Raw genomic sequence first — 7,748 nt, 5'->3', positions numbered from 1 at the left:
TAAAAATTAGGAAATATAGGGTTTACTGGAAAGTTTTTTAAATGCATGAAGCTGGGACAGCAGTACAAATTCTTTCAAAATTCGCTACACTGCCAGAAGTTATGTGCAAAGTGAAGACAAATTAGCTACAGATATTTAATTTATTACAAATCTAGCGCAACAGAATAAATACATAATAAAATTAGACAATTTCAAAGAACATGAAAACTATATTTTCCATAGTGTCAGTAAGAAATTTTGTTAGAAATAATGTGCCAAGCTAAACATAAAAGATAATCTGAGATTTCAGATTTTCTGTACTTCCGAATGTAGAATCTTTATTACACCAGCAGTATTTAGTTTTTGAAAATCTCTTGGAACTACTGTTTCAAACTGTACTGTGAGTCAGGATCAGCTCTTCTAGTGCAGGCGTAAGTGCCTAATCCAGGGTTCTGCTTTTCACTGAATAGTCATGGTATTTAGAGGATCCAGCCCAGTATCCACATCCCATTAATTTCAACAGTTTTTGTACTATTTCTTGTTATTATGGGATGGGATGCTGTGAGAATTAAAACATCAAAAACTGAGAGACAGATTTTGTGGTCAGAAGGCAAGCTAAGTGCTTTACACTGATATCTATGGGTAATTCATGGGTAATGACATTGTCAATCCCTCACTGTCTACAAGCAACACAGGATCTATGCAACTACTATAAATAGCACAAGGTAATTTGTTGAAACTGCTTATTTTTGAAGTGAAAACCAAAATAACTATTTGCTTTATGAAGGATTTTAGTAAGAAAAATGCTATGTAAACCTGTTTCATTACAACAAAGATACTAACCTAATTTAAAAAAAAGGATTTAATGCTTCAGACAGCCCATAATTACTTCAAATTTAAATGAAATGCAGCAACTTGTCTGTGCTGAAGTAACATGTAATGGCAAACACAGAGCTATGAATATCTTGTATCTTAACCAAAATAGAAAGTAAATTTTTAATTCAAAAAGGCTGAAAATTTCTCTTCCTTCTTGCTGTCATAATCTGTCTCTCTTCCTTCAAGCATTCCTTTATGCCATGTCTTCCTCTAGCCTGTGTTGACTTTAGTCTCTCATACTCACCTCTGATGACCTCAGACCCTTGGGTGTGCTGTGTCCTTACCCCAGCTGATTTTCCAGGCACTCACACCTCCGTCCAATTTGCAGCCCTGGTTCAAACCTCTAGTGTGCTGAAATGGCTGTTTACTTGCTGGTACTCATCAAGGGCTCCCCTCTTTGTGATCTCTGTTGCTGAGTCATCTGATCCCTCTGGGCATTGCCTCTCCTCTGTCCCAGCTCTAACTCCCTCCCAGGCTTCCCTGATTATCATTATGACAAACCCATTTGGTGTGACACGTGTTTCTTACTTCTCTCAGCAGTCCATCTTGGAACTGAGGTTTTGGGCATCCTAAAGGTCTGCAAATGAAGTCCCTACCCTGGACATCCAAGTCCTTTGATGACACCAAATTTCAAGAAGCCTGCCTCTCTCTTCCCATCTCTGCATTTAACTATACCCTTTTGCTTCCCTTGATGTCTTCTGTTAAACCAGGAACAGCTAGTTTAACAGAGGGAGGCCCCATTTATTCCCAGTGTGCCACTGCTGCACCTGCCAGCGGCTAAGTCTATCCCACCTCCCAGCAGTTTGACCAGGCCCTAGTGATGCTCTCGGTGTGGGAAAAGCTCTTAGACCATAACTGGATCTTCTTGTCAATTCTCCCCTTGCAATCCTGAAACATCCATGCCTTTCTTCTTTCAGATAAAACCACAGTCACCTGAGTCACAAGCAAAGCCTTTACTTGTTACCCTGAAAATACCTACATGTCCTGCATTGCTACAGACCCTTAAAAAGGTCTGGCTTAAGCCTGCCTCCAGACAACCTTTTCCTGGGGCACCGAGTGCCTTCACCCAGAGATATGAAGCAAACCCTTGAGCAGAGGGGAAAGACAACAACCCCGTCATGTCATCTGCAGTTGTTTTCTTCTTCTCTGAGATATTGTAGAAGTGTCTCCAGATGATTGCTCCTCAGCAGTGGCCTGTTCTCCTGACTACCATCTATTAGCACTCCTGGTCCATGTTTAGTAGATGTGCTTTGTTTGTGACTTAGGGAGTTGGTTAATTTGGTGGGTTCAACTTGCTTTTTATCATTGCATTTATTAACTAATTGCACAGAACACTTGCAGAAGATCCGTTCTTTCAGGCCAGCATGGCCAGTGTGGCTTTGTCTGCTGGTATTTTTTGTTCTGATTCAGCTGCTAATGGGGTATGTTTCCTGTGCTCTGCCTCTGGGCTGTACTGAGGCATTGAAAGAATGTAGGTAACAGCTGGAAATGTGGGCATTTAAAAGCCCTTTTGGGTTTCGCAGGTTGGGAGTGTCCCCTTTTACAGGAAAAAGGAGTGTCTTCATGAAATTATCCCTTCAAGAGAGGAAATACAATAGAGGGGAGAGAAGCAATGCAAAAATCTAAGCCCACACTGTATCATGGTGTTAGCATCAGCAGGAGTTAACTTTTTTTTTTCCTAAATGTTTTAGAAGATAAAACTCTTGGTAGATGTGGTAATAGGAACTACAAACTAACACGTTGACCTCCTTACTTGTAATTAATATGTTTTTCATCTTTTCTATGTCTGGCTTTTCCTTCTTACCTATTCATTAGCTATAAGTAAGTGAAGGGATTAGCATGCAATTGCACATTTGCCCCAGCCCTTCCAATTGTCACTAAGGTGCATGAAGAACTGGGCAGCTCGGTGGGGTTACTCAGACCATAGGAATCTAAGGAAAGCAGCAATGGGATTCTTTAACCCTTCACAAGGCATGTGAGAATTTGAACAGTCCTATTGGGTGAGCACCACTTAGGAAGCAGAAGCATTTTACACTGTTCTGTAACACAAAAAGTAATCAAACAAGAGATTACTGCAAACATTCTAAGTGAAGTGAGCTATTCATTTATGTGACTACAGGTTGCACCACATGAGTGATGGGAAATGTGTTTGCCACAGCAGATAAAGGAGGTGGTAGAGGACTCCCCTCTGAGAAACCCTGTGCCACAACCTGTTGACATGTATAGCTCTGCTATGTGTGTACATTATCTCACTGTCTTCTAGAGTGGTAATGCTGCAGAGGAGGCCATCAGGGCCTCATTTCCTCGTGGAGGAATACCATACCTCATGCATACCATACCTGGCCATGGTATGCTGGTCAGTAGTTAGCAGTGAGTGAGAGCTGTGTGTCCTTCATGCCATTCAAATTTTGTACCTTTGAGTTCCTCCTGAAAGTCTGTCCCTTGCAGGGTTCCAGTTGAAGCCCAGCACACCTGCAGTGTTCATAAAGCACTTCTCCCATACCTCCATCTGATGATATCAAAACTCTAGGATGTCCTGTCATGTCTTAAGTTGCTTCCTCCCAGGGCCCTGAGGTCTCCTTTATATTCCCTTCAACCCACTATTGCTTATCCAGATGTCACAGTCTGATCCCAGCTGCCCCAACTCTTGTAGTATTCATGCTTATTCCAAATATGACCAAACCTTCATCATTTAAACTTGAAGCTTCCAGAGGTACAATTACAGTATGTAGGAGACATGTGAGACAAAGGGGAAAGATTAAGAAAACAGAAGGTATAAAAAGCAAGGAGGGAGAAAGGAGAGAAGGGAAAGAAACTATAATACTCAAGAAAAAGTGAAAAATTGAATTACAGCTATGTGCTATTGAGATGGACAAAGGAAGGAAATATATGTTTTGGAAATCCAAGAAGTCAATGGTAAAGAAAAGATGGCAAGAAATGGAAATAAGAAAAGAAAGAGTAAATCAGGAACAAAAGGTGGTGAAGACAAACATTTTAAATGGAGATACTCTAGTTTCTTCAAAGCAGTCTTGGTAGACTGCTCCTTTAAAAAGAATAGCAACTAAAAATCTCTAATCCAGAAAATGTCATAGCATTAAATCTCACTGCTGGGGTTCTGATCATTTGGTTTTAGAGACACCTGATATGCACACTGAGAGCTTCCTAGCTCCCAGCTCTCTCTTCTTTTTTTCTGGCTTTAAACACTGGGAAAAGATGTCCTCTAGCAGATTGACTTTTCCTGCCAACTGCTGCTTATTGCACCCTTCTCTCCCTCAGCTAATAATCTGTAAATTAGTTTGCTCCCCTCCTATTTCCTTTCTTCTGCTGAGGTAATGGAGTATCCTCAGAGGCTGATAACTATCAGGTAAGGAGCTGCAAGTTTCTACATAAGTTAATATGCACTTCTAAATCTTGAGCAATTGACAGTTGTTTCTTTAATTTTGCAATTTCTGCTATTCAGCTGGATGACACGCAGTCTTAAAAGAAAATCATGCTCCAAATTCCTTCTTAAGCTGCATTTCTTTTGGCTTAGAATTTGTTAAAGTTTAAATCTTTTGGTCCCATATAGAGATAAGTATTCAGAAAATCCTTCATATTCCTGGTCACTCTTAATCTCTAGTCCATGATCTCTGCAGGTGCAGGAACTGATGGCCTGTAAACCACAGTGGGAGGAAGCATTGTACTGGTCATATTGTTGGTTTCCATCTCATGAGGATATGATAAACTTGCATGTAAGCCTGCAGAAATGTTGAGAGTCAACAGTGATTCAAAAAACTTTGGCAACTGCTCTTCCAGTTTACTGCAGTCCTGGGAAACTTTCTCCAAGTATGAAAAAACATCCCACAGTGAGAGAACTCCAGGCGCAAAGGACTTTCTCACTGTACAGGTAACTATTGAGGACTGTAGATATGCAACATGCATAAAAATTGAGAGAGATAAAATGGAGCATAAATTTACACTTCAATTAGGCAGCTCTAAGACTGGTATGGTAAGTTCTGGGCTTTATTCAGTGCATCAGTAACTGTAGCATGAAGGAAACATAAAGACTATTTAACTGTGAGCGCAGTGATGTACAAAGTCATTAATGGTGTTAGTATCTCTACTGGGAAAGTAATAACTCTCAGTATCAGAGCTGTGTTCTAGTTATATGCTACATGTATACAGATGCTGATGCATTTGTATAATAGATATAAAGTGCTGTGCTTTTCTCAGTATGGTCACTGTCTTAACTAGAATATATTCTAGCACTTTTAAACTTGCTTTAAAATAATTTTCCAGAAGATTCTGTCTTACTTGTTACAGGGCTAAGATAACAAACAGCAGTAATGCCACTGTCTCCTGTGAATTTTCTCTCCTGCTCCACATCTCCTTCCTTCACTAACTGCTAAACAGATGGCCTAAGACACCACTCCTCCTGCAGAAAGAGTATGTAGCTGAGTCAGAATGCCCATCTGACTCTGCTCTCCAGTGCTGTTTCTTGTATAGCAATATCTATATGTTAGAGAAAAGTGAGATGGTCACAGCCAGTCTTGGTTGTGTTTTCACCTTGTCAGAATAACCCCAGGCTCATTTTGCCTGACCTGTTTGAAAGCTAGGCAAGCATATACTGTTGCAAGGCATTTAGGGGGACCTAGCTATCAGCAGTTTCAAAGTAGTCCAAGACTATGACAAAAGAAATCACAAAGCTACATCTAAACATGTTGAAAAGCATGTTTGTCATGGAGCTCCATTTCTCCACAGCTTGTCTCTGCAGTCAGATGTAATACAGGTACCTCTGCCAAATTAGTGATGCTTCTACAAACTGCATTGTAGTGTGAGTAAGAAAACTAAGCAGTAGAGGATGTACAAGGTTGTACTGGTTTTGGTACATTCTGTGTAATAAGCAAGATAAAACTGTGATAAGTACTACACTAAAGGAGTAGCATGTGGTTTGCTGCCAGGGCAACTACAGCTAAATCTTTGAAACAGGTGAGTTATTTTGCTTAATCTATCCTTAAATTACTGAAATACGAAATGTGAATAAATAAAATCAGTCCACTTGAAGCCTCTGCTTTTCATTCTCAAGTTGAAACCATCCAGCTTGGTACATTCAGATTTTAAATGAGATAACACTAGTTCAGTTGTTCATGAGACCCTTGGAGTTTTCTTTCTTTATGGCATTCCCTGTGGAGTCACTCAGAGTAGTGACTTCAGCACTTGATTTAGCTGAAGGTCGCAAGATCATTCTAGATAGCCAAGCATGCGTATTATGAGGAATTCACTCTGCAGGTGTGGAAGCCTCTACACAGAGGACAGGGAATCTCAACTTTTGTAAGGTTCATCAACTTTAGAGGAGTTTCTGTCACATCACTTATGCTAATGATTCTCTGAACTAATCAGCCTGGGTAAAGTTGGCCTGCTCTAATAACATGCATCATGGTATTTTTAGTGTCCCATGACAGGTATTCCAAGGTCAACCAGGTCTTCTTTTCTGATCAGTTTAAAAAAAAAAAAAGGAATGATTGTTGTTCTTTAAATTAAGCTGCAAAAGGAGTTCTCCAGGATGCAGCACGGAGTGTCCATGACCTGAGGCCAAAAGATGCTCTTGAACTTCCAGTGTGGGCAGAGCTACTTTTCATGCTGGAAATGCAGATGCTATGACACAGCCTACAGTTACTGGAGCTGCTAGTTTGTTATTTATTTGTTTTTCTGTCTTTGAAGATGATAATTTCTACTGGGTATGCCTGGAGATGTTCATGTGCTCTTTTGTTCGTTCACGCTCTTTGGTTGAACAAAATCTCTGTAAAAATAAAATTAATAGAACTTAACCACTGGATACTATATTCCATTCATCTTGACATGAGTTTTTCACAGTTGTCATGTAAAGTTCAATTGCCTTTCTCTGGAAAATTTATAAAAGCGTAACTTCTACCAGCTTTCCACAGCTATTACATATTTCCTTGCTTTTTTTGGTTGTATTTAAGGTACTGCCAGATGAAGCAGTAATCCTGGGTCATGCTTGCATGACTTCAAGACCCTTTTTAACCCCTGCAAGTGTCCACTTTCTTGTCCCCCACCGTCCTATCACACACAAATTGATACTGCTACTCCATGCTCCTCACTCACCTCCTCTACCTATAGCTCACCTCTGCAAACTGAAGACCCAGCCCTGTCCCCACACCTTAGCCTTGCTCCCCTGGGAAGAGGAAATGGGAGCAGCCCAGGAGGAGCTGGGAGGTGCAGGTCATGCAGTGATCTGTCAGGCAGTGGGGGTGGCCCTCTCTCAGGGGGTTACTGTGTGGCACAGGGCAATGCCTCTTTCCAGGCAGCGAGTTCGGGTCCCCCCACCTATGGGGAGGCTTTGACCAAAGTGCACAGGCATGTGCCTGCACACGGGTAAGGCAGTGGTAGCTATTTACACTCAGAGGCCTTTTTCAGGGTTCAATGTCCCCCATACAGAAGCTGTCCCTGCTCAGGACAGTCCCTGTGCCACAGCGGGGAAGAAATGGCTTTGAAGGAGCAGGTCTCAGTGGTGGTGTTCTCTGTGCTTCTCCTCTGCTTCGCAGGACAGCCCATGATTCTGCTAACCACAGCAAAAGGGTGGCAGCAGTGCAGGACCCATGGGGCAGGCACAGGCTGGGAGAGGTTCCCAGCCAGAGGAAGATACCACGTTCCTTTTGCCTGTTGTGCTTGTGCTGCAAGGTCCTTCCCTGGAGCAGTCTATCCTTGGCACTCCACTGTCTTCGGCAGTGGGAGGAGAGTCCTTTACTTATAGAGATGAGATGGGTGGGGCCTCAGGTCATTTTATAAAATAACTTGTCATTGACTCCCACAGGAGTACATCCTGCAAACATGTCTTGGGAAGTGCTGCCTGTGGAGGTGCCAGGAGTAGATCCTGAAAACCTGTCTCTAGA

This window comes from Neopelma chrysocephalum, unplaced genomic scaffold (assembly GCF_003984885.1).
Source record: "Neopelma chrysocephalum unplaced genomic scaffold, ASM398488v2 Primary Assembly neopelma1_24, whole genome shotgun sequence".
In the NCBI taxonomy this organism is placed as follows: domain Eukaryota; kingdom Metazoa; phylum Chordata; class Aves; order Passeriformes; family Pipridae; genus Neopelma; species Neopelma chrysocephalum.
Note: the sequence above shows the minus strand (reverse complement) of the source record.